General features: G+C 39.8%; 1 long non-coding RNA gene across 1 annotated transcript; it reads right to left on the bottom strand.

Moving 5' to 3' along the window:
• Positions 1-851: 851 nt before the first annotated feature.
• LOC128096820 (uncharacterized) lies at positions 852-22,303 on the bottom strand. Its single transcript, XR_008213751.1, has 3 exons — positions 21,803-22,303; positions 10,689-10,862; positions 852-4,505 (listed from the first exon to the last, which is right to left on the bottom strand). It is a non-coding gene; the product is annotated as an uncharacterized LOC128096820 (long non-coding RNA).
• Between the last annotated feature and the right edge of the window lie 410 nt (positions 22,304-22,713).

Raw genomic sequence — 22,713 nt, 5'->3', positions numbered from 1 at the left:
ACATGTTGACAAAGTTAGATTTTTGCATTAGCATACATTGTTTACCAAACAATATATTCTATCTATAAAAAAGAGAAACTCAGAGAAGTATAAATAAGAAATGAACTACATTCGTTATCCTATTTTTTTTCAAAAATCACTAGTCTTAATATAGTATACATAACATTTTTGCATATACAAATGTGTATAACAAAACCTTAAAGTCATATAGTCATCTCTGTTGTGGTCAAAAAGAATTATAGTAGTAAAAGTATCTCTGTATGTGTATGTGTGCATGTGTGTGCACACACCCATGTATGGCATGTTTATGTGAGTGTGTGACATGTGCATACTACAACACTTGTAGAGGTCATAGGACAACCCTGTATAGTAGAAATCCTTGACTTCTTTGGTTGGTTGGTTGGTTTTTGGTTTGGGTGTTTTTTGTTTGTTTGTTTGTTTGTTTGTGTTTCTGAGGTATACCAAAGCTATCCTGCTCAGGGACTTCTGGGAATCACCTCCTCTGTCTCTCATCTATGCAGAAGGGCTATCACATCACACTTTTCCATGGGTTCTGTGGATCTGAACTCAGGTCTGTCGAGCCCTTTACCCACTGTGCCATCTCCCCAGCCTCATTTAAAAGTTTCAATAAAGACCAAACACAGTGGACGCAAAGAAAAGCACAACTCTTAGAGAGAGTGGCACTCCTACAAGAAATGGGATGTGTTATGTCAGTTAGAAGGAGGTGTCGCCGGGCCTTGCTTCCAGGGCCATTTGTGTGAGATTTTGTCTTAGTAGAAAGGTGAGCAGCTCACTATTCTGCTATATGATAAGCTTCACAACATCATTTGCTCTTCATGAGACAGGCTAATTGGAGACACTCAGCCTTTCAGGCTCTGGAACTCTTCCATCCACCAGATCTGCAGCTTCTCATCTTCAGCTCTCCACAGACATTGCCATCGGTGGCCTCATCACTTCTGTCCCGCTGCTCTCGAAAGCTCGTATGCTGCCCTTTCATCACTGTGGCTCCTCTTGCTGTTGCTGCCACCATCATGACTGTCAAAATCATGACTGTCACCATCATGACTGTCACCACTACTGTTGGAGTTCTCTCTTTATGTTACCATGTCAGCACACTCTACTAACGGTGCAGCTCAAAAGTCATCAAGAAATACCCACTCAAGAGATACTTTTTGTTACAACACCAGGGGACAAGATGGGGGGGGGGGTGGTGGTGGTGGCTTCAGTGTCATTCAAATGAGAGGACAGGCCTGCTTACAAAGCCAGAAAGAGGGTGTGGGGAACATGTTTACTTCCATCACAGCAGACTTTCACTTTAATGTCAGACTGTTCATAACAGTCACAGCCCAGGTCTTCATGCAAATGAGAATCTCTTCTTGCATCCATTCAGAAGTCCCTCCTCCAAATGAAGAACCATATTGGCATTAACCACAAGCCTTTTCCTGGGTAACCAAGGAATATGTCCCACTTAGAGAAGGGGTAGAAATGGCTTCATAATCATGCACAGTTTACATTTAAAGAGATCTAATTCTTCTTTTTCTAAAACACACTTTATTGTTAATTTGGAAATATATGACATTGTGTTTACTCATTTCTTCAAATGAGGCAAAGTTCATTAACGCTTGTGATGGAAAACATCTGGCATAAGGTGTGTTTCACAATAGTGGCTGAGACAATGTCTTCAGAAGTCAGCATTATGCTGTGGTAGCAAGCAGTTGTGACTTTCACTGCCAATGCACACATGATGATATTGCACCAAGCTGCTTGCGTTATGATACGCTGCTCAAGGTAGATGGTTTGATAGGTTTCTAGGGAAGGTTTGACAGCTATACATTACTGAGTAAGACGGTATCAACCTCCACCAATCATCTTTCCTTATTTAAAGGAAAGGGTGTGCTTAATAAAGACTTACTCTTAATATGAACTATTATTTAACAGTGTTTAACAGTACTTCACCAGTGCTATACTGGTTAGCTTTAAACCATCCCCATTAACATGGACTAGATATCTGAGAATGGAGCCTCACTTGAGGGATTTCCCTGATCAGATCGGCGTGTGGGCATATCTGCAGGAGATGGTCTTGATCATTAATTGTGCTGGCTAATTTTATGGCCATTTGACACATTCTATTGTCATTTTGTAAGAAGGAACCTCAATTTATAAAATTCCTCCACTAGATTGACCTGTGGGCAAAACTGGTGCATTTGCTTGATTATTGATGCAGGTGGGCCCAGCTCACTGTGGGTGGTGACACCCATGGGCTTGAGGACCTGCTTCCTATACTAAAGCAGGTCGAGCAAGCCACTGGGAGCAATGCCACAAGCAGCACTCTTCCATGCCTTCCACCTCAGTTTCTGCTTCTCTGTTTTTACCTTAAATTCCTGCCCTAACTGTATGATAGACTGCAAACTGTAAAATAAAATAAACCCTTTCCTCCCCAAGCTGCTTCTTGTCATGGTGTTTTTTTTTTTTCACAGCAATAGAAACCCTGACTAATATATTAATTGGTGTGGAAGGGCCCCACCCACTGTAGGCAGTACCATTCTCTCAGTCGGAGACCCTGGTCAGTATAAGAAAGCTAGCTATGCATAAGCCCATGAGTGATCTATCAAACAGAATTCCTTTAGGTCTTGCTTGGATTCTGAGATTGGGTCTGGCTTGACTTTACACACTGCTTTTAGATGCTGTCACAGTTCATATGTGTAGATGCCCTGTTATGCCTGGAGGAGATTGTTCCCTTGTATTCATCTCCAACACTAGCCCTACAGTCTTTCTGCCCCCTCTTCTGAAAGGACCTCTGAGTTTTTGGAGGAGGGGATGTGATATACATGTTCCATTTAGGGTTGAACACTCTTTAATCCATTGTGCTATGTGCTTTGGCCAATTGTGGGTCTCTGTAGTAATCACAATAATCTGCAATTAAAGGCTTCGCTTGTGAGAGCTGAGAGATATATTAATCTATTGATATAATAAGTCATTATATCAATATAATTAGGAGTCAGTTTAATACTGTACCAATTTAGCAGCATAAGAGTGGTTCTCCCCTAAAGCCTAAGACCTGTCAAGACACAGATTTATAGACAACAATGGTGTCAGGTATGTGTTTCAACTTGCAGATTGGATCTTAAATCCAAGCAGGAAGTGCTTGGTTACTCCAATGATGCTTGGGCAACTATTGTAGAGTGGGCATGTCTTGACAGGCCAGTCAATCTTGAATTAATAGGGTTCACAGCTGGGTAAGACTGATGAATACTTTGGTCCTCTGATAGTGTACACAACACATTCTAGAACTACGAAAGCTAGAAAGTAGGCATGAGACTTCCAGGTCAGTACAAGCCTAATAGCTCCACAATTTATGACTCAGCAGTAGGGTCTTTCTGTCAAGTTCTGGAAGGTAACCAAAAGCATTGACAATGGCTTGTTACATTTGGGGGCTTCAGGGACCCCACTGGCTAACAGCTGCAAAAGCAGTAACCTCCCTCACATTGGGCTTTTTATTTCTCAGCTTGTGGTGTCTACTATGGACATTAGCATAGTCATGTCATTATAGGGCAACTGCAGTCAACTCATATAATTCATATATCTGAGTAAAATCCATGTACTTGTGAGTTGTAGCATATATATTTATCCATACTCACATTCCCTCCTCTATGCCACACTCCCATCACCCACTCTAATGTAATATTTCCTGTTTCATTAACCCCCTTTTAGGCTTTATACCACTGCTTTCTATTGCCTCCCTCTTGAACTGCCCCCACCCATTGCTACTTGCAACTTTCCTGACCTATAAGTATTCCAAATGAAATATCTGAAGTATCAACACTAACATCCACATGTTAACATTTGGATGAGAGAAACATGTAACATTTGTCTTTCTGGGTCTGGGTCATCTCACTCAGTTCCATTTACTTACCTGAAATTTTCATTTTTATTTTATTATCTCATACATTATATCCTGACTGCAGTTTTCCCTCCCTCTACTCCTTCCAGTTCCCTACCACCTCCCCTCTTCCCCCTCCTCCATTTCCATTCAAAAAATGAGAACAGACCTCCCAGGGATGTCAACTGAACACGGCATAACAAATTACAGTAAGACTAGATGCAAACTCTCATATCAAGCCTGGATGAACAACCCAGTAAGAGGAAATGGGTCCCAAGTGCAGACAAAAGAGTCATAGACACCCTGTACTCCCAATGTTAGGAGTTCCACAAGAACACCAAGCTATACAACCATAAGGTATATGCAAAGGACCTAGTTCAGACCCATACAGTCTCCATGATTGCTGCTTGTCTCTGTGAGGCCCTAGGAGCCCTGTTTAGTTGGTTCTGTGGACTGTGTTCTCATGGTGTCCTTGATCCACTCTGGTCCTACAATCCTTCTTCCCCCTCTTTTGCTAGGTTCCACTGCATCCACTTAGTGTTTGGCTATGGATCTCTGCATCTGTTCCCATCAGTTGCTGGATGATGTCTCTCTGATGACAATTGGGCTAAGCACCGATCTATGACTATAGGAGAAAACAGAATATCATTAGGAATCATTTCATTGACTTTTTTTTTTCTTTTTTCTGCGAGGGGTATTTGGTTCTATCCTGGGTCTCTGGGATGTACAGCCTCTGGTTTCTGGCCATCCTGGCAATGTCAGGCTTGGGCTCCCTCTAGTGGTATGGACCTCAAGTGGTTGGACCTCAGTCATTGGTTGGCCACTCCCACAAGTTCTGTGCCACCCATACCCAAACACATATTACAGTAGGGAATATTGCAGGTTGAAGGTTTTGTGGCTGGGTTGATGTCCCAGTCCTACTGCTGGGAGCCTTGACAGTGGAACAACTTCCTGAACAGAGCACTAATAGTGCCGGCACTCAGAACAACAATCAATAAATAGGAACTAATGAACCTGAAAAGCTTCTGTAGGGAAAAAGACACCATCAATAGGACAAAATGGCAGCCTACAGAATGGGAAAAGATCTTCACCAACCCCATATCCGATAGAGGGCTAATATCCAGAATATATAAAGAACTCAAGAACCTAGACATCAACAAACCAAATAATCTAATTTAAAAATGGGGTATAGATCTAAACAGAGACTTCTTAACAAAGGAATCTCAAATGGCTGAAAAACACTTAAAGAAATGTTCAACATCCTTAGCCTTTAGGAAAATGTAAACCAAAACCATTTTGAGATTCCATCTTTACCTGTCAAAATGGCAAAGATTAAAAAAAAAAAAAAAAAACAATGACAGCTCATGCTGGCAAGAATGTGGGGCAAGGGGTACAATCCTCCATTGCTGGTGGAAATGCAAATTTGTACAGATACTAGGGAAATCAATATGTCAGTTCCTCAGAAAATTGGGAATCCATCTACCTCAAGACCCAGCTGTACCATTCTTGGTCATATGCCCAAAGGACACTCCATCCTACCACAAAGACACTTGCTCAACTATGTTCATAGCAGCTTTATTCATAATAGCCAGAAACTGGAAACAAACTTGATGTCTCTCAACCAAAGAATGTATAAAGAAAACGTGGTACGTTTACACAATGGAGTGTTACTCAGCTGTTAAAAACGATGACATCATTAAAATTTTAGGCAAATGGATGAAACTAGAAAAAAAATCATCCTGAGTGAGGTAAACCAGACCAAGAAAGACAAACATGGTATGTACTCACTTATAGGTGCATTTTAATTTTTCTTAATAGAAGAATAATTTTCACTGTGTAAATTTACCACATTCATCATTCATTCATCAATTGATGGGCACATCTATGCTGCTTGCATTTCCTGGCTATTTTGATGGGAAGAGTGATGAACATTGATCAGCAGGTATGTCTATAGTAAGATACAGGATTCTTTGAGGATGGCATAGCTGGATCACGTGACAGATTTATTTTTAGATTTTTTTTTTAGGAACTGATTTCCACAGTAACTGCACTAATTTGGACTCTCACCAGCAGTGAAAAAATGTTCCTATCTTCCCAAACCATACCCACACCAGCATTATCTGGTCCTAGCCATTCTTACTGGGTAAGATAGACTCTCAAGGGCTTTCTGATTATATGGTGTGTGTGTGTGTGTGTGTGTGTGTGTGTGTGTGTGTGTGTGTGTGTACACAAGGCAAAGCTTTACTCTTGATCAAGGAAGAGTGAACACAGTGAGAGGAGAGTGCACTTTCCCCTCTAACATAGGTGGTAACTGTACCTTTTCCTCATTGGCTGGTGTCTGACCTCATAGTCTTTTGAGATTGGCTAGTTTTAAAAGATTCAGTACAGCCGGGCGGTGGTGGTGCACGCCTTTAATCCCAGCACTCGGGAGGCAGAGGCAGGCCGATCTCTGTGAGTTCGAGGCCAGCCTGGTCTACAAAGCGAGTTCCAGGAAAGGCGCAAAGCTACACAGAAAAACCCTGTCTTAAAAACCAAAAAAAAAAAAAAAAAAAAAAAAGATTCAGTACAAAGGATGTGAATGGGGAAGAGGAAAGCAGCCACTGCTGTCTGTGGGGAGATGAGAAGTGAACAGCATCCTAAGTGGATGTATATTATTGACATGTGCATGGCCATGTCAAGGACCCAATGCCTCAGGCTCATGGGAAACTGTCAAAGCCTTCACCATGGGCCAGGCTCAGAATTGGCCAAGCCTTCCTCTGGTCCATGGACAAGTATCTATGGCTAAAAGGCTAATGTGTGCAAACACTACAGCTGCAGCTGCATGTTTATAGCCTGAGACTGCTCACCTACATGGACCTCCTATGGAGACAGCTAATTTCTCCCTGTGCTGTACATAACACATAAGCTTAGGTTCTGAGATGCTGTGGTAGTTGATACCACTCCATCAGAATGCTCACATCCCTCCTGACTTCAGTTTTCTGTATATGTGTCTATCTAGACACAGAGCCCTTTCTTCATTTCCTTAAAATCCTGGCCAGGTTTTCAGAGCCAAGCTCTGCAAGTCACAGCACAATACTTCAAGGCAAAAAGGACCACCCCTCCGGGCCATCAGAGCAGAGGCCTTTGTGTAAACAAAGGTTTTGCTATGTATACTTTTAGATTGTTTCCTTGACTCTCAAGAATAAAGAAAACAATTAGAAGTCCAGGGGATTTAGTGTAAAGGCAAGTTAATGAGAGCAGTGGGTGATAGGGCTGAACTGCCGGACTGTGCAGATCCATAGAGAGATGTTGACATCTATCTGGAGATGACTGATGAGATTAAAAAGAAGCAAGACACCTACCTCAGATGCAGCTTGAGGAAGATTTCCACAATCCAAATCAGCTAAGGCTCTTCCAGGCAGAGGAGAATGAAAGCCAAGTTCTCATTATCTATGCATGAGATGCCTGGCCAGTGGAATTCTCCAGTCCAACGAGCATGGCTCTCTCTGCATTAGTAACAGGGCCGTAGGGAGGCACAGTATGTCTCTCCTGTGGACCTATCACTCCATGAAGAAGTTGTCAGGTACTTATGGATGAGACAAAGATGTGTAAGGAGGGTTTCATATGGAGCTGTTGTATAGTCACCACGTTTACAGAGTCCCTGTCAGTTCTAGTCATTTCCTTTGTTGAAGTCTTGAGGTTTGTTATGGTTTGTCTCTGAAACATGCTTTAAAACTTGTTTTGAAAGCATGGACTCCAATGTAGCCACATATGGAGCTGGGGCCCTGAATAGTGAGTGGGTTATACGGCTCTAACCTCATCAGTGGGTTACTTGATTGATCAGTTTATAGCTTAGAAACTATTAGGAGGTGGGGACAGGTTGGAGAAAGTAGGTCTTAAGTAGATTTTTCTTGCTTAGTTTTTCACAGCAATAGCTGGTTTCCACAGGGTTGGAAACAGTTTCTTCCTTACTACTGTAATACTAATTGTTTTGATATCCCACAAACCACAAATGTTTTAAATGGCTTCAAGAACAGTGGATTATGGTGATATTTTATTTGTACTGAAATGTGATTTAATTTGTATGTAAATAAAAAAAGTTGCCTGGGGGTCAGAGCTAATAGCAAGCCATAGCAGAAGCTGGGCGGTGGTGGCGCTCACCTTTAGTCCAGATCACATGACAGACAGATCTCTGTGTGTTCAAGGATACAGCCAGCATGGAGACACATGCCTTTAATCTCAATACCAACCATAGAAGACCAGGAGGTCTGTATAGACAGGCAGTGACGAGGAGGTCATGTGGTTGGGTTTACAACCAATAAGAAGGCAGAACAGAAAGTCAATAAAAAGACAGACACACAGGAAGTAGGCCTCTTGCTGAAGGGAAGGACAACAGTGGCAGGAAGGGTAAGAAGGCTGTTTTAAGTCTCAGCTCTCAGCTACTGCTCTGACCTCTAGGGCTTTTAACTCTGCATTTGGCTCTGTGTTTCTTATTTAATAATAAGACTGTCACATCTACAGTGGATCATTTCCAGAAGGCTTTAATCTGCTACCCAAATCTCTAAGAAGAATTACTATCTAGGGCAGCTGAAGTCTAACAAAAGGTGTCCTTTAAACCATTAGATGTAAAAGTCAAATATTACTCCTTGGTGCATAGACTGCAGAATGTAAGTTGTATAAGGAAGCAAGAAAAATATTAACATTATGATATCTTTCCATCTGAACTCTTCAGTAACAAAGAGAATTGTCAATTGGTGGTAACATTTTCAAAGAAGTCTTTCTTCTGAGCAATAGATTACAATAGTCAATATATGCAAATCTTTGCTTTATACAGATGTGCTCTCATCCAGGCTTGTTGTTCCTTTAGGCAACATAGGCTCATTAGACAGATTATAATTTTTGAAGTCTTGAGGTTTGCTATGGTTTGTCTCTGTCACTTATTTCCAAACCTGTGTTGAAAGCTTAAACCCCAATGTAGCAAGTGTGCAGAGTTGGGGCCCTGAGTGATAATCAGGTTATGAGGGTTCTAACCTCATCAATGAGTTATTGGTTGATCAGTTCATAGCTTAGGAACTATTAGGATGGGGAGTACTTGAGTGAGGTTGGTTTATGATGGTGGGATAAATCCTAGGATTTTTCATACTAGAAATGATCATTGGTTTACAGTTCAGTTGCAGATGCATTAGTCCTATATCATTTAGTCTTTGTGTTTCTGGGACAAAATGCTTGGCATAAGCATTAAGGGGGTAAGGTAGCTCCAGCTGAAGCTAAAACAAAACAAAAAGGGGGGTATAGATGTAGCATCAGAAACCCTACAGCAATCCTAGTGGGTACAAGACTAAAGCAGGGAGACCCTGGGCCAAGGCTAACCTGTGTGCTTTGGAGATCCTATCTCCAAAAACGGGAGGAGGGAGGATAGGGTCGGACAAAACTGACCCACAACATTAAGGATGGCCATTAAACAGTGGAAGTTTAAGAGTAAAGGAAGGAGGATAAGACAGGAGGTCAGAGGCTGTGTGTTGTCACATTAAATCATGTTCTGAGTATGGCTTGCTGGAGTCACTCACATGGATGTAGCCGCAGTCTGTCTCGATCCCCTTACATATCTGTCACAGGCTCATATTCTGTCTTTTCATGTCCATTCAAATGGGCTTAGCTACACAGTCCATCTTTGTGCCATCAACCTGTTTGAGCACAGGTACAATCTGTCTACATGGCCTCATATTTCTTCTCTGGCCACTTGAGTTGGTGCCCTCTAAGGAGGACCAAACTTTTTCAGTGTTCACTTTCTGTGTTGATTTTTGTGGGTTCTGCCCCACAACAGAGCATGTGGTTTTGGGTTGGGTGGCTAGTTTTATTACTCCAGATGTCTTTTGGTCTCTAGGTACTGGAAAGATGGAGAGAGCTCCTAGCATGCTTTATAGTTGTGTAACTTATACCCTACGACCTTTAAGCACTTGCCACTGTTCATCCTTTTTCTGGTGAGTCAGTGAGTCACACACCAGTCTATGGCTCACACCAGATGTCCAACACATGGGACACTGCACAGTTCTGACCCAGTCTCCCCCTCTACATAGAGATATTTTTCTGGCCAGGTCTCAGTGTATAGTTCCCTGATATTTATCCTATTTGCCCAGAATGGGCTATGAGGGGAAGGGAGCCTACTGGACACCAACAAAGCAGGGGTCTGCTGATAATAGCCTCTTGCCACTGCTCTAGTAGAGTGATGAAAGGGGGCAATTTCTGTTAAATCTACATGGCACAAGGACTCCAGGATTCCCGTCTGGTTGGACTGTAGACCTGCTCAATGGTATATTCAGTGTTGACAGTGTTTTTGAATCTTTGTTCTGTATTATACCTACACCCCCCACCTCTCTCCAGCTCATCTCCTCTTTCTAAAGTGCCCTTTCTTTCTTTTCATATTCGTTGTTTTTAATGCCATCCTAGGTGCCAATGTGTCCGTAAGGCATTCTTATATACTATATAAGTGACATATTTTTAAAAAATAAAATCAAATGAAGCCTAGAAAAATCCTCATGTAGCTACTGTCCGACAACTGCATTTGTAGTCAGCCAGGTAATTGTAAGTGATATTGTCAAATGCTATTGGAGAGATTTATGCTAATGGTTGCTCACTTTACCTCACAGTAAGACATTAATTTAGTAAGTTACTTACTCTCTTTTTAGTTAGAACATTAACTAAATCACATTGGGAAAATAAAACCTAGAAGCAGAATCTAATTGGAAACATTGTTTAAGACAAGGAAGCATTCCTGTATCTATTTAGGGTTTCATTATGCTTCAGCTGGGGGGAGTTTCATGAAACTCACCTGAAGTCCTGGCAGTTCCAGCTAAAATTCATATTTACCAAAGACACAAGTGGAAGGATGACCATGGAATTTTACTGCTTTCGTTTAGTAAACAATGCATAAAAATCTTTGCTAAATTTCAGGGATCCACGAACGTAAAAGCCAGTCAAGCTTGTATTCAAATACGTATGGAACCTAGCAGGGGAAGAGAAACACAATTAAACCAATAGCAATGCTTCCAGGAAAGAGGACATTTAAAGAAATTTGCATAAAATAAGAAAACAGGGTGAGAGAGTAATGTATTCTTCCTAGATGGGGCATAGAGTCTTCAGTGTTATCTCAGCTCCTCCAGACATGGTACTTTAAAGATGATTTTTACATGAGTCAAATCATCCACTAAATAAACTGTGGGAAGTCACGTTGATTCCTGAGATTTGCTCAAGCTGAAGGAGCAGCCATCTAGACAATACAAAGGGACCTGGAACTCCAGGAGGAGCATCCTGGGAAGGGAGCATTTGAGCAGCAAACGAACACACTAGGACTGTTCCACCTGGGAGAGAGAAAAGTGAAGTTGGAGAGGGGAAGCTGCTTCACCAAAAATTAAAACAAATGGATCAGGACTAAGAGTGCCTAGGAGCAAGCTTGCTTATTGATTAGGAGAGACTGTACCATAGAAGTTAAAAATAGGCTTTGCAGAGAGACGTTGAAATATTTTTCTAGAAGCAGAAATACTTAAATAATCTTTCAGTTCAGTGAAAACTTAAAATGGAACATTTTCCGTTCAAATATCATTAAGTTTTCAGGGTGGTAATCTAGCCTTCAGGCCCTGTAAAGAACTGAAGGTCCAGGAAGTCAGTCTTGACTTCCCTTTGGGGATATTGCATTGTAGCAGCTGTAATCTTTCTCATTTGGTCTAGAATGGGAAACTACAAGCTTTGAGATATGCAGGTCTAAATCACGAATCTGTCAGTTATTGCTGGGCAATAGATAAATTCTAAAATTTTCCATTTTCTCTTTGAAATGTGACCATGCAAGTTAAAGTTTCCACCTAAGTTCCATTTTACATAGAAATTCACATGCATGTTTTCTTCTGATGAAGATGCAAATTAATAAAAAATTACATTTTAAAAGTATATAGAATATAGAGATCTAAATATTGATTTAGTTGAAGGTATCCACATGCACACACACACATACAGTTACATAGACACATGCATACACACATTTAACTTCGAAGGTTACTTAGTGACCAGTAACACAGAAGCTTCACCATTAAATGAATTGTTTTAAGATTAGTTGTCTTAAATATTACAATAAAGTTATCTGGACTGGGAGTGCTTTTCATTTAGGATTGAGAATACAACGCTCAACTGTTATGAAGTCTCTATTTAAAATGTATACTTTTGAGTATTTCACCATTCCTTTTTAATATTCATAAGTAATAATTTACACAGTACTTTTACATCTTAAAAGAATATGATTTACATTTTCATTCTTTCTTTTTTAAATTTATTTTTATTTAAACTCTTTGAGACAATATATTTGGATCATATTCTTTCCCCTCCCCCAATTCCTCCAGATCTGACAGAAAATCAGTCTCTTTCCCTAGAGTGTCACTGGGTATATCAACCACACTACAGGACAAGCCCCATGCCCAGGAGTGATTGACCAACACAAGACAGACCCCATGCATTTTTGTTAAACCTTTTCCCCTTTCTTTCTTGGGAGAACAGCAGAAGTACTGATCCTTGACTCAGTTCTCCTTGTCTGTGTGGCCTGTTAACCTCATTGACTGTCTCCAAGAACTGGGAACTGGCTTTCTCCCACATTATTAAAAAAAATTGTATTTGGTTTTAAGGTGCTTTCTTCTAAGTAGATCAAAGTTTTCTATTACAAAATTAAGATACCCGTGTACTTCAAATGACACAGTATTGAATGATGAATAGGTCATTGGAGAATTCAGGAGAAAAATCCTATAATTATTATAGGTGAATGTATGTGAAACGTAATGTACCAGAACCATCGTGATGCTGTAACAGTGGTTGCCACAGGGAACTGTATAGGTATAAATATATAAATGTATGCATATTTTAAAATATCAGAGTGATATCAAGTAGGTGGCTCCTTAATTCACTTCAAGATCTCAGAAAAGCAAGAATAACTCAAAACACAAAACAATATGAAGAATAGAGACAAAAAGAATATATAAGAATAAAATAATTTCTTCAAAAGATACACATGATTGATAAACCTAGCCAAACTAACAAAATATAAAGATAGAATTCAAATTAATACAACTAGTGATAAAAAGGACATGTTATAGCAGATTCTAGCAAACTCCAGAGGGTTATTAAGGCATACTTTAACAATCTCTATTTCAATAAATTGGAAAAAATCCAGAAGAAATGGATACATTTCTGGGCACATAGGACTTATTAAATTAAGCCAAGAAGTTGTAGACAATTTTAAAAGATACATAGCATACAAACAGATTGAAGCAGAAATACAAAATCTTGAAACTAAAAAGCCCAGGCCAGTTGGAGTCTCTGCTGAATTCTATCAGGCCTTTAAAGGACTAACACAATTGCTTCTGAGATGATTCTTCAAAATTTAAAGGAGACAGTGCTACCGAACTCATTCTAAAAGGCAGTATTACCCTGATACCAAAGTTAGATAAGGATGTAGCACAAAAGTAGTCATAGGGCAATCTCCCAAATGAACACAGATGCAAAAATTCTCAACAACCCAGTAAAAAAAAAGAGCATTCATCATGACCAGTTTGGTTTCATTCTAGGGATGCAAGGGTGTTTTAGTGTATCCAAATGAAGAAATGTAATATAGCCAATAAACAGACCCAAGGTCAGAAAACAAAAGATTGTCTAAGGTGAAGAAAAGGTATTTGGCAAAGTTTAATATTCCTTCATGATAAAAAAAATCCCTGAGCAAATAAAGATAGAAGAAATACAAATCAACACAATAAAGGCTGTATCAAACAGACTTATAGCCAACATTATATTAAATGTGAAAAACAAAGTATTTCCACTAAATTAAGGAAGAAGTCAAAGGTATACGTTTTCTCCACTCTTACTCAACATAGTGGTTAAGTCTTATTAGCTAGAGCAACAGAATGAAAGAAAGAAGAGAGATGCTGACAGGAGATGAAGAACTTACATTATCCCTATTTGAAGACAGCATGGCCCTATGTATGGGACCCTAAAAACTTGATGCTGATAAACATTTTCAGCAAACTGGCAGGGTATAATTATCATCACTGTCATTGACAACAAATCAGTAATTTTCACATAACAAACAGGCTGAGAAGTAAATCAGGGAGACAATCTCACCTACAACAGCTTAAAAACACCGTGAGTGAACACAACCAAGGAAGCACAAAAATCTCTACAGTGAAAAATTTAAAAGACTGAAAAAAATATGAAGAAAGTAGAATATAAATATTCTGCTTATGGATTGGCAGAATTAATTTAATGAAAATGTACTGTATTAGCCGAAATGATCTACAGATGCAGGACAGTCTCCATATAAAAACCTCATTGACATTCTTTCCTGAACTAGGCAAATGCTAAGATCATATGGAAACACTAAAGACCCCAAACAAACAAAGCTGTCTTCATCAAAAAGAACAAGGCAGTATCACGATACCTCATCTCAACTTACACACAAAGATTTAGTAACAAAAAATTGCATTATTATTGGCAGGAATACAGAGGGCCTAGAAATAAAGACACAGCTACAGCCACCTGATTTTTGACAAAGATGTAATATATATATATATATATATATATATATATATATATATATATATATACACACACACACACACACACACACACACACACACACACACAGGAAGAAAAAGACAGCTTCTTCCTACATAGAACAATGAAGAAAGATATCTATTCCTCACCTTCCATAAAAGTCAATTCAAAATAGATCAAAGGCCTTGATATAAGCTGTGAATCTCTGAAACTGTTAGAGGAAGAAGTAGGGGAAATGTTTCAAGCTATAAACATAGGCAAGGACTTTCTGAAAATGACCCCAATAGCTCAGGAAGTAAAACCAAAAATTGATAAAAAGGGTTATATAAGGGCTGGAGAGATGGCTCGGCCGTTAAAGGCTAGTCTCACAACCAAAAAGGGTTATATGAGATTTAAAAGTTTCTGCCCAGCAGGGGAAGGGACAGTGTAAGTAGGAGAAAATATTTGCTCGCTATATATCTGATAGAGAGCATTAACAACTAGAATATATAAAGAACTCAAAACTCTAAGAAATCAAGTAGCCAATTCCATAAATGTGAAGCACAAACGAACAATAAACAGATGAAAAAATAGTCAATACCCTTAACCATGGAGGAATGCACAATAGAATTGCACCTGATATTCCATTTCACTTGCTATAATGGCTATCAGGCAACTCCCCAGGCCCCAAATCAGGGTTATGGGTTGGCCCACCCCATCTGTGATCTGCTGGAGCACATGAAGGGGCTGATCCTGCGGAACCACAGCTGCAGGATTTCTACACCACAGGGCAACAGCAGAATAACCAAGAGGAGTTCCAATGAGAGTTCAACCTCAATACTATAGCTGACATCAGAGGCCTCGAACGAGACTAATGACTCTGCAATGAACACTTGAAAATAAAGACATATGGACAAAAGGGTTGACAGTGTGACTGACTCACTGTGTCACACTACAGTTTCCATGATGAGATTTTTTTTCCTTTTTTTTCTTTTCTTTTTTCTCTTAAATTTTATGGAAGGTGCATTGCAAGGAGAGAGGGTGTATACAGAGTGACTGGAAATATGTGGGAGCAAGATACATGATGAGAAAGACACAAAGAATAAATAAAAAGGAAGTTTAAAAGAAAGAAAGAAAACAAATGGCAACAGGTAACAGTAAGGGTGTAGGAAATGTATCTGTATATATACGTATATACCACTAGTGGGAATGGAAACCAAGTTTGTCCCTGTGGAAATCAGGAAGGAGGTTCCTCACAGAACTAAAAATAGATCTTACTATGCCATTGCAACCTGTGACCCAACTATACCACTCTTGTACATACATCTGAAGGACTTTGAGTCAACACATCAGAGATGCTTGCACATTCATGTTGATTGTAGCATTCTTCATAAGAGCCAAGTTATGGAATCTGCTTCACTGTCAACAGATTAACCAACAAAGAAAATGTAGCACATGTATGCTCTAGGTTTTTAATCAGCTATGAAGAAGAACGAAATTAGGTTGTTTTCAGAAAAATGGACTCAATTGTAGATATCATATTATGTGAAATAATGAACACTCAAAATGGTAAATATCAGATATCTTCTCTCATTTGTGGATACTAGATTTTATACAGATTCACAGAATCATATATACACATGCATATATGTATAAATACACACATATATATAATATACATATATATAATTTATGAGGGAGCAGAAGTAAGCCTGTGAGAAGAAAGACTTGTGAGAACAGGAAAGGAGGAAGGTGAAGGAGGTGAATATACTAGAAGCCCATGATGCACTTGAGTGAGTGCCTTCATGCACAGCATCACTGTGGCAATGAATGTACACTAGTTAACGCCCCAGAGAGGAGTAAAAACGTCCCACTGCGGCCCTAAAGCTGCTGAGCACCAGTGACTGCTGTCGATTGCATTTGTTGGCAGTGGTTCATTTTTGTTTTGTTTCATTTTGTTTGTTGTTGTTTCGTTTTGCCTCAAGACTCTGGACCCATGTACGCTCATCTGTATTTGCAAAAGTTTCTGAGAGTTCAATGACAGTCTCAATTGAGCCTGATTCCAAAATTCAAATAGACTTTTGAAGATACTAGGAAGAGTATGTAAAATTTTTACCTGGGATAGAGGGAAAGTAATTGTGATCACAGGGTAGCCGGTGAGAGATGGCGGCCGAGATGGGGAGCACACTATTTTGCAGGAGCTAAAATCATGAGGTTGAGTCCAGTTTCCAACTAGACATATAGGAGTTGTTCCAGCTTTGAGTGAACATTTACATTGTTTCCTTGTTCCTTGGGTGGCACAGTCATCGAAGCTTTGGATGCCTTCAAGGTGATGAAAGATCTGTGGCCTGTGGCCCCTTCTGGTCCAGCTAACAAGCAGCTGTGTGAATGAAGCCTTCTGGGTGAGCTAGTCCCAGCCTGTCAGTGGACTGCAGACACACGAAGGAGCCCCAACTGGGCAGCAGAATCTTGAGTTGAATATAATAATTAATTACCAAATTAATGTGGCTTATTTTTAAGAAAGTACTAAACTAACAATTTTAGTGAAATAAAACTTAAAATGTATTTAAGGAACGTACTTTAACTTCTTAATAAAGATAGATAAAACTTCATGGCAGTAATCACCAACATGCTACTTCTGGCTGATTCTTAGGGCCAGAGTTTAAGATATGTATAGTCCTAGAATGAAAATTTTTTTAAAAAAATGCGATTAAGGTTTTTTTTGATAGTACAAATTGGCACAGCTGTCAGATAGAAGATCTTTCAGGTTTGTGCTATAATTATTGTATTTATAAAACCTTAAAAACAGAATTCTGAGAATCAGACTTTCAAGACTCCAACTTCCAAGGAAATAAGAATGACTGTTTTACTACTCTTAAACATCAAAATAACAATATTAAGTTTAATGGTCCTTAAGAAATAGCCGCCGGGCGGTGGTGGCGCACGCCTTTAATCCCAGCACTCGGGAGGCAGAGCCAGGCGGATCTCTGTGAGTTCGAGGCCAGCCTGGACTACCAAGTGAGTTCCAGGAAAGGCGCAAAGCTACACAGAGAAACCCTGTCTCGAAAAAACAAAAAAAAAAAAAAAAAAAGAAATAGCCATAATTCACATATACACATACTTTCATAGCATATCCTATTTTAGAAAATTGGGGGAAAGAGAAAAGTTATATTGTTCCTGTCCCCCCCCAAAAAATCTAACATTAATATCTGGTTTCAAATTCTTCCTATCCACGATCACTTGATATTTTACATGTTTACATTTTGTTATTGTCACTGCAGGATAAAATAGCCCAAAGGTTCAATCCATTAAAATTCTTTGAATATACTTATTATGAGTCTTTGTAAGCTTGTTTCAATCTGTTTAACACACTATTTTAGAAATGTCCCAGACTTAAACTTCTGAGTATTTTAACTTTTTTGTATTTATTTGAGATAAGTTTGCTGCATAGATTTTTACATCACTATTTACTGTAAAGCTTATGGATACTTTTGATCTGCATCTGAAAGCACATAAATATCTCACTTGTGGTGCGGGGTCTCAGTGTGCTTCTTGAAGGTTGTACCTGTCGCTATGGACATCTGGCTCCATCTTCTTTCTTCTGCACTGAGGGTTCATCACAAGAAACAAAAGCTACACTGCATCATGAGTAAACGGGTACTCCATCGTCTTTCTCTCTTTTCTTTGTTAATGGAGAAAGTGCCGTGATAGAGAGCTCTGGCTGGCCTGGTGTTCACCTTGTAGGCTAGGCTAACCTCAAACTCATGGCAACCTTCCTTCTTTATGTTTCCGAGTCCAGGCATTGCAAATGCTTTGCCACTCTTGGCTGCCAGCTGTTTTCTTTATGTTCCTCTTTATATATTTTGGGATTTTTTTCTTACCCTTATCACTGATTTGCATTATTTTATATGATCTGTCCATGTATGTCAGGAATTTGTCTTTCTCTCTTGTCGTGTAAAAAAATTGTTAGAATAAAAATTGTACTTCTTGGTCAGATTTGTAGCATGCATTTTTACCTCTGTTATTTGCTCTTTAGTACTTACTGTTATGACATGCTTGGAAGTCCAGACATTTATATTGGAATGCAGGAGTCTGATGCTGTGTGCAATGTTTGCTTTGATTGATCTCTGGAAACCATCTGTTCTGTCTTCACTTGCTCAGTGATACAGTTTTTTCTTCTTTATGTTTGCTTTGGGTTTACCCTTTTATTTACTTTTAATCTTTAGTTAATTAATATTAGCTCATTAACTTTCTAGTTTTCCTCAATAGCAATTACAATTATAGCCTCATTTACTTAGGTGTGAATCAATAAATTTAAAGGTAATAATTTAATTATTATATATTCTGATGTGTTTAATTTTTCCATTAAGTCATTTTAATTCCTGAAGTATTGACATGTTTTCATATGTAGAAAACATTTAAAGCATTAGTCTTTATTAATTTCTTTATTAATTTATTAATTTCTAATAGATTCTGTGACAACTAATGTTTGAGTGGTACCAGTTCCCAAAAGTTTATGGTGACATGTTTCTTGGCCTAAAATATTATTATTAGCTTTTTGTAAAGGACACATGTTGGAAAATAATTGATCTTATCTAGCTGTTTCATATAAAGGTCTACATATACTCTCTAAGTCAGTGTTGTTAATTTTGCTGGTCAAATTTAAATGAGTTGACGTTGAAGATCTTTTATCTGATGACACTTAAAGATATAAGCAAATTTCTAACTATGTTGACTTTGTCACTCCAGCTCTTCAATGTCTGTCTTCAGAGTGTCAATGTTAGGTACACACTCATCTAGAATTACTGCCAATCCTTGTTTAAATGGAATGTTCACCACAGATGTCTCACATTGTGCCTAAGGATTCTTGTTAAGGTCTAGTGTCTATTCTAGGTACCAGCCAGCAACTTCTTTAGTCTTCTTACCTATTATATTTTACCACCATTTTCTTTCTTTCAATTTTTTGATCATGTTTAAGGCATCTCTTATAAAGAACTTACGCATTAAAAAAAAAAAAAAAAACTGCCAGGGCCAGGGAGCTGAAGTGATAGCCCAGAAACCGAGAACATTAGTTGCCCTTTCAGGGAACTAGAGTTTGATTCCCAGTATCAACATGGTACCTCACGCCGGGCGGTGGTGGCGCACGCCTTTAATCCCAGAACTCTGGAGGCAGAGCCAGGCGGATCTCTGTGAGTTCGAGGCCAGCCTGGTCTCCAAAGCGAGTTCCAGGAAAGGCACAAAGCTACACAGAGAAACTCTGTCTCGAAAAACCAAAAAAAACAAAACAAAACAAAACAAAAAACAAAAACAAAAAAAACATGGTACCTCACAACCATCTGTAACTCCAGTTCCAGTGCATCTGACACCCTCTGTTGACCTCCATAGGCATCAGGCACACACACTGTGCACATGCATACAAGCAGGCAAAATATTCATGGGCACAAAATAAATCTAAATAATTTTTTTAAAACCTGGTTTAAGTACAAAAATCCAAGCATGGATAGGAGAGGAGGTCATAAAGTCCTGCTTCTAGCTAAGAAATTATTCACCATTGACAGTTTCTGGGAGAGAGAAAGTCAGTTTTCTTCAAGGTTGTGACCTTTTAGAGGCTACCTATGATCCAGTAAGTGATTCCACAACCATGTACGTACTGGCAGCACTAAGTGGACGCAGTGGTTTTGAAAAGGAACACATGAAATTGGGAGGGAATAGTGGTGGAGGCTTAGGGAAGAAATTGGGTGGAAGAGGACTTGATCAAAACACATTATAAAAATATATAAAATGTTCAAAAAATTCCTCTTTAACAATTGCTATCCACAGACAATGCTAGTAGAGGTATGGCCTTTAGAAGGTGATTAGGATATGAGCCTTGACCTTAGTCCCCCTCCAAAAAGATGGAGATGGACTCTAAAAATCACCCCCAGTGGACTGACTTAACTTGTCCTTCCCACCTTTTCTGTCATTATGAAGACCTTGTACTTATGCACTCCAGAGGACATAGTTTTCATGATGCTGCCAGAGAAGTAAATGCTGGGCTCCCACTAGACACTGCCCACTCACCCTGATCTTGCACTTTAAAAAACAGACTCATCACCTTCATCTGTGAACTGTTTGTAATTGTCTGTCCAGTCAGGACACAGAAATCTCAACATCAGCTAACACAGGAAACGTAAGAAGCATGAGCATGTGATTGTGATAGGAAAGCATTGTGAAGTTATAAAGAAAAAGATACCAAAGGGTTCAACACACGAGGGGAGGAGGGAGAGAGGAAGAAGGGGAGGGTGAAGGGGTGAGAGGGAGAGAAAGAGGAAGGCAGACAGAAAATGGATAATGTGATACTATAAAGGTGGACATTCAGACTTTCTGGAGAGAGTGTGGTAGCAGCAGCTGCCGATGATAGAGAAGCTGCCTGAATCACATTAATCTGCGCTTGGCAGGAAGACAACACATCTCTGCAATGCAGGCGAACCCTTCTTGAGAGTGGCACTCATTTAGACTTCAGTTTCCACTGTGGGTATGATGCCACACTATATGAGAAGGACTAGAGAAAATCATCCTTTCATGTAAGTATGCTAGAGATTGTGAGGACTCTGCAGAGACACCAGTAATGAGGAAGTTCCTCTTGTCCCTGCATCATGGCTGACAAGCTGCGTAGGTTATGGGAGATCTGCTCCCACTTTTAGCCCAGGGTACTCTTGAGGAGGGAGAAGTGAGAAATATGTAGATAGAATGATAGAGGGGAGAGAAACAAATACACAGGATAGCCTCAGGAGGGCCTGGATCCTTACCCACTAGCACCTGCTGTCTCTTCTAAAGGGTCTTTTAAAGGAATGCCACGGGGGTAGGGCAAAAGACCTCCCTTGCTAGATCAAAGTGTACCACACATCTAAGTGCAGACCCTTCCAAACACCTAGTAACCATGCATGTGGTCAAGCAATTCTCTAATGCAGCCTTGCTGGGTAAAGCAAGCTCAGATCTCACTAGGAAATCATTGTGGGCCTCCACAGTAGGTGTTTGAACATTTTCACTGGAGTTCTTCCCTAGTGCTACATCCAGCCTGTAGAGCACCTATGGACCCATGCAAACCTGTCAACCATCCCATCAGGTACTCCTGACATGGCCAATGTACTTCCCAGACCATTCCTTTCTCATGTCAATCTTCTAGCTGCCCCAACCTGTGCTCATGAGGATTAATTGCACTCATGAAGTTTATTTTCCATTACTCTCCCTGCATGGACACATGGTTGACAACATCGCAGCCACATGCCTACCACAGTCTATGGCATACTTCTATTAAAAGATGGTCTCCTCTCCTCTGCTCTCCTCTCCTTTTCTTTCCTCCCCTCCCCTCATCCCTCTTGTCTTCTTCCCATCACCCACCTGTTCCCTCTTTGTTGGTGTGCTGTACTCTCTGCTATCCCTTTCTTTATAGCTTCATGATACTTTCCTAATACAATCTCATGGTTCTTCATAATATCTTTTCTATTGTAGATGACATTGAGATTTCTTGTCCTGACTGTACAGATGCTGGCTCAACAGTTTATAAGATGAAGTAAAACTTCCATCCACACAGAGATCTTCCAGAAGAAAAACACTTCAAGGACACGGTGAACTTCAGGTGCTTCTAAGGAACAATGCTGGGATACAGACAAAGCCTTTGACAAGCAGCAGCAGCCAGCCTAGCCACAGTTTCTGCAGATGCTAGGTAATGCAAGAATACTAACAAAGAAAGGAAGCCACTGCAAATCATCCTAACAGTACAGGGAATTCCACATTTCAAGGCATTTGACAATACTTATTATCATTCCTGAAATCAAGTATCTTTTGAAATGAAAAGAATCAGTTAAAGAAAAATTAGAAAATAATTTAAAAGGAATAAAGCAAAACCTTCTAAGGGATGACTCAGCCCTAACAGGCTTGAGGGCCAGCTGGCCCAAACCAGTAATAAGATACTGCCTGAGAGCCAACCTGGGTCTGCCTAAGCAACAACAGCTGAGACATGATCTGAGATGATCTGGACCAATGAGAGTCAGCCATGTCACACCAGCAGATGCATATTCATCAGACCTTCCCCCCCCCCCCGGGATGGGGTGGAGGGTATGTAAGGCTTGTCTCTTCCTGAATAAACTGAGCTTGTTGTTTTGACATTCTCCCAGAGTCTGTGTCATTGACTCTGTGCCTACTAGGCCCCTCCCTCAAAGGGAGCAGCACAGGACCCTGACACACACAGGTAATCAAATACAAAATGCATACATATGTCTTTAAATGCTTATTATGAGATGTGAAAAAGA

This window comes from Peromyscus californicus, unplaced genomic scaffold, assembly GCF_007827085.1.
Source record: "Peromyscus californicus insignis strain IS unplaced genomic scaffold, ASM782708v3 Scaffold_11__1_contigs__length_118956290, whole genome shotgun sequence".
NCBI lineage: Eukaryota > Metazoa > Chordata > Mammalia > Rodentia > Cricetidae > Peromyscus > Peromyscus californicus.
The sequence above is the reverse complement of the archived record's forward strand: the minus strand, read 5'-3'. Positions and strand labels throughout refer to the sequence as shown.